Raw genomic sequence first — 5,470 nt, forward strand, 5'->3', positions numbered from 1 at the left:
AAAATGCAAAAGGTATTCTCACTTGCCAGCCATACAGAAATAACTCATGGCCTGGCTCTGGCCTGTAGATTTACAACCCTTGCTCCAAAAAATAAATAAATTGGATGTAGTCAGTGTGTATTGGGACTCTCTACTGGTTCTTGGACTATACAACAGGACCTTGGAAATTAAGGAACTTTAAAAAGCTCTCAGACTTCTGAGGCTGGGAAGGTAGCTCAGTGGTAGAGCACTTACCTTGCATGCCTGAGGCCCTGGGTTCGATTCCTCAGCACCACATGAGCAAAAAGAAAAAAGCTGAAGTGGCACTGTGGCTCAAGTGGTAGAGCGCTAGCCTTGAGCTGAAGAGCTGAGGGACAGCGCCCAGGCCCAGAGTTCAGGCCCCACGACTAAACCCAAAAAATAAAAAAACTCTCAGACTTCTATGTCTAACCCTGCTAGAGTGACAAGGTCCATATTTTTGTTTTAATCATGGAATAGTTTATTCACCAGCAGATATTATTTAGAGATTATTATAAGAGGTTGCTTGAGTTTTTCTCTAGTGTTATTCATCAGTAGCCTTTCCTTTTATCATTTATTGAGGACCAGATTAACACTAGAAATGAGGACAAAATTAATGAAGGCAGTCTTTTTTTCAGACATGACAATAGTCAGCCCAGGACCATAAACCTGAGTGAAAGCAAAGGAGCGGAAGCCTGCCCTTCTGCCTGGCAGCAGTTTTCTGAGACACAGGAAAAGAAGGGAGAAGCCACAAAGGCCAGTGGCCTTGCTGAATGGAGGAGACACACAGCAATTTTAGAGAGCTCAAGGCAGGTGGAGATTGCAGGGCATAGTTTTAGACCAAAAAAGAACTCTAAAAGAACACCTGTAGAACCTCTGCCATCTTTGCTGATAGGACAGCTGGGCGATGGTGGCTCAGGCCTGACATCCTAACAACTCAGGAGGCTGAGTTTTGTTTTTCTTGTTTGTCCTGGGCCTTGAACTCTGAGCCTAGGTGCTGTCTCTTAAGTTCCTTTTGCTCAAGGCTAGCACTCTACTACTCAAGCTACAGCACCACTTCTAGATTTTTCTGTGATTAATTGGAGATAAAGGTCTCACTAACTTTTCCTGTCCAGGCATGCACGCAAACACACACACACACACACACATACACACACACACCTTTCAGGCAGGAAAGTCGGTGAGACTCATCTCCAATTAACTATTAGAAAACCAGAAGTGGCGCTGTGGCTCAAGTGGAACACATACACACACACACCTTTCAGGCAGGAAAGTCAGTGAGACTCATCTCCAATTAACTACCAGAAAACCAGAAGTGGCGCTGTAGCTCAAGTGGAAGAGTGCTAGCCTTGAGCGGAAGAGCTGAGGGACCAGTGCCCAGGCCCAGAGTTCAAGCCCCATGACTGATTAAAAATAAATAAATAAAAGACAAGACAAAGATGGCGAGAGTCAGAAAACATTGCTTGGAACCCACATGGCATGAGGAAAGATACATAAAAGATTTGCTTGCTTAACCAGAATGAAGATCTTGAATGACCATCCAGGGCCTACACTGAATGAAGACCCTAAATGTCACACTTTAGTAATAAAACAACTCTCCCTCGAGTCAAGGCTATGCTAGACTTTGATAGCAAAGTTGAAAAAATAGGTCTTCAAGGAGTCAAACTGATCTGTGAATAATTTCTGTGCAAAAACAAAGTCCAACAGTTATTAAAGATGAATAAAGTAACATATTTGTCCAGTATTCAAGTTACTAGCCATGGGAAGAAGCAGCAAAGTATTATTCATAACCAGATAATAAAATCAGTCAATAGAAACTAACCTAGATGTGACAGAGATGATGAAACTACCAAATAGGACATTTAAAAATATGTAGAAATATTTCAGCAGGGCGCCAGTGGCTCACGCTTATAATCCTAGCTACTCAGGAGGCTGAGATCTGAGGATAGTGGTTCAAAGCTTCCTGGGCAGGAAAGGCCGTGAAACTCTGATCTCTAATAAACCACCAGAAAACAGGAAGTGGTGCTGTGGCTCAAGTGGTAGAGTGCTAGCCTTGAGCTGAAGAGCTCAGGGACAGCGTTCAGGCCCAGAGTTCAAGCCCCATGACTGATTTTTTAAAATGTAGAAATATTTAAAGTAAACATAAGTGTAGGAGAGAAAGAAAAGTTTGTTGTTAGTATTGTTTACACAAGGTACCACTTTGTCATCCAAATTGGTCTCAAATCACAATGTATCCCAGGCAAGCTTTGAACTCAGGATCCTCTTGCCTCTATCACCTGAACACTGTGGTATACCTCCACTCTCAGCCATCCAATGAAATTTGCACCTAGAAGACAGTAATTTTTATTTCTAGAAATTACATTAGTTTTAAGCTGGGTGCTGGTGGCTCATGCCTGTAATCCTAGCTGCTCAGGAGGTGAGAACTGAGGAACACAGTTCAAAGTCAGCCTAGACAAGAAAGTCAGTGAGCCCTTTATCTCCAATTAATCACAGAAAAAGCTGGAAGCGGTACTGTAGCTCAAGTGGTAGAGTGCTAGCCTTGGACAAAAGGAGCTTAGGGACAGCACGTAGGCTCAGAGTTCAAGGCCCAGGATAGGCAAATAAGAAAAAAGAAAGAAATTTCATTAGTTTTAAAAGATCTAGCTTGACATGGTAGGAGGTGCGCGTGCACGCGCACACGTAATCTCATTTGGGAGTTGGAAGCAGGATCAAGAATTCAAGGCCAGCCTGGCTCTGGTGGTGGATCACGCCTGTAATCCTAGCTACTACTCAGGAAGCTGAGATCTAAGGATTGTGGTTTGAAGCCAGCCTGGGCAGGAAACTGCTTGAGACTCTGATCTCTAACAAACTACTCAAAAAAGCTAGAAGTGGCTCTGTGGCTCAAATAGTAGAGTGCTTGCCTGGATCAAAAGAAGCTTGGGGACAGCACCCAGGTCCAGAGTTCAAGCCCCAGGACTGGAAAAAAAGATTCAAGGCCAGCCTAAGTAACATAGTGAGAACCTAGCTCAAAAAACCAGGCGCTGGGAGCGCAGAGCGGTTTGGTGGTTCGTTGGGGGTAGTATCGTCCCTTAGCTTGCCAACTGCAGCTCTTCACTGACTGGGCAACAGCGGCGGCGCGGTGGTCCGAAAAACGGCCTGAAACTTCGTCTTTGGGTGAGAGAAAATGGCCCGAACCAAGCAGACTGCTCGTAAATCCACTGCTGTGAAGCCCCCCCGCAAGCAGCTGGCCACCCCCGCCGCAAGCAGCTGGCCACCAGGCTGCCAGGAAAGCGCGCCCTCTACCGGCGGGGTGAAAAAGCCCCATCGCTACAGGCCTGGCACTGTGGCTCTTGGAGAGATTCGTCGTTATCAGAAATCCACTGAGCTTCTCATCCGAAAGCTGCCTTTCCAGAGGTTGGTGAGAGAGATTGCCCAGGATTTTAAAACGGACCGGAGGTTTCAGAGCGCGGCCATCGGTGCGCTTCAGGAGGCTAGTGAAGCGTACCTGGTGGGTCTGTTTGAAGATACCAGTCTGTGTGCCATCCACGCCAAGAGTCACCAGCATGCCCAAAGACATCCAGCTGGCTCGCCGGATACGGGAGAGAGAGCTTAAGTGAAGGCAGTTTTTATGGCGTTTTGTATAAATTCTGTAAAATACTTTGGTTTAATTTGTGACTTTTTTTTGTAAGAAATTGTTTATAATATGTTGCATTTGTACTTAAGTCATTCCATCTTTCACTCAGGATGAACGGGAAAGTGACTGTTCACAGATCTCAGTGGAGCGCCCTGGCTCAGGAGAGTGACAAGTTGCTAATATGCAGAAGGGATGGATGATACTTCTTGCTTCTCATGATGCATGTTTCTGTATGTTAATGACTTGTTGGGTAGCTATTAAGGTACTAGAATTGATCAATATGTACAGGGTCCTTCTGCAATAAAACTGGTTATAACTTGATCCAAGTGTTTAACAATCGGGGCTGTTAAGTCTGACCATACATCACTGTGATAGAATGTGGGCTTTTTCAAGGGTGAAGATACAAGTCTTAACCACAGTGTAACTAACAGTTTCCTTAAGGAAAAAAAAAAAAGTAAACCTGACAGCTATAGAATACACTATGTGCATTTATAATAGCTATTTTATATATTGTAGTGTCAACATTTTTAAATTAAATGTTTCACATCCACAAGTGGTGGGGAGTCTTGTCATTAAGGTGTGTATAATTTAGAGTCCAGTTGGTTTTCTCCTAACAAGACTGCACTTGTTTTCATAGTTTAATGCTGTCTGCATATTAATACCTTGCATAAGTCCTCATTCTACCACATGTTAACTAACCCTCTAGCTGGTAATACAAACACTAAGGGAGATTTTATTTATAAGGGCTCTAGAATAAGTTATTCGCACCAGCATCATCTCTTATTAATCTAAGCTAGTTAGTGCAGCTTTTCATTGTGTTGTGGTTGATTTCAAAGCTAGGCTTGAGGATTTTTTTTTCTCTCTCCTTTAGAGGAAATAATACCAAGGTTTGTTCTTTTCCTTGTGGAGTTTAGTGTAAACCTGGATGGGGGAGGAGCGTTGCAGATGCAGCTGATTACCTGTGCTGATTCGCTGATTCGAGGTGGTGTTTGGTTAGGTTACTTCTGGTGACTGTCTTAGGAAAATCCCTTTTCTAGAGATGGCCTTTCAAGTTCATCCTTCTATTGAAGTTTTTAGGTCAATTATGTATGTTGACTAAATTTACAAATAAACGTTTATCCAAAAAAAAAGGCGCTGGTAGCTCACCCCTGTAATCCTAGCTCCTCAGGAGGCTGAGATCTGAGGATTACAGTTCAAAGCCAGCCCTGGCGGTAAAGTCTGTGAGCTTCTTATCTCCAATAAACCACTAGAAAACCAGAAGTGGTGCTGTGGCTCAGCAGTAGAGCACTGGCCTTGAACTGAAGACACAAGGACAGTGCCCAAACCCAGAGTTCAAGCCCCACAACCGGCAAAAACAAAATCAAGGATTGAGAAAGTAACTCAATAGTAGAGATGTCCCTGAATTTGATACCCAGCACCGGTAGAGAAAGAGAGAGATAGAAAAAAAAAAAGAAAGAAAGGCTGGATACATTTACTGGATACATTATAGTTAATAAAAAGCTATTCTTTTCTTTTCTTTTGTTTTTTTTTTTTGGGTCTGGTCGTGGGGCCTGAACTCTGGGCCTGGACGATGTCCCTCAGCTCTTCAGCTCAAGGCTAGTGCTCTACCACTTGAGCCACAGTGCCACTTCCAGCTTTTTTCTTTTTGCTTATGTGGTACTAAGGAATCGAACCCAGGGCCTCAGACACGCAAGGCAAGTGCTCTACCACTGTCACCTTCCCAGCACCAATAAAATCTTTTTTTTTTTTTTTTTTGTCCAGTTGTGGGGCCTGAACTCTGGGCCTGAGTGCTGTCCCTCAAGGCTAGCACTCTACCACTTGAGCCACAGCGCCACTTCTGGCTTTTTTTTTTCTTTTTGC

General features: G+C 43.9%; 1 pseudogene across 1 annotated transcript; it reads left to right on the forward strand.

Annotated features, from left to right (window-relative positions):
- The first annotated feature begins 3,047 nt into the window (after positions 1–3,047).
- On the forward strand, positions 3,048–3,747 carry LOC105985917 (annotated as a pseudogene). The gene has a single exon (XR_001175081.1). The product of XR_001175081.1 is annotated as a histone H3.3-like (transcript).
- The last annotated feature ends 1,723 nt before the right edge of the window (positions 3,748–5,470 follow it).

The sequence above is a fragment of the Dipodomys ordii genome, unplaced genomic scaffold, assembly GCF_000151885.1.
Source record: "Dipodomys ordii isolate 6190 unplaced genomic scaffold, Dord_2.0 Scaffold2, whole genome shotgun sequence".
In the NCBI taxonomy this organism is placed as follows: Eukaryota; Metazoa; Chordata; class Mammalia; order Rodentia; family Heteromyidae; genus Dipodomys; species Dipodomys ordii.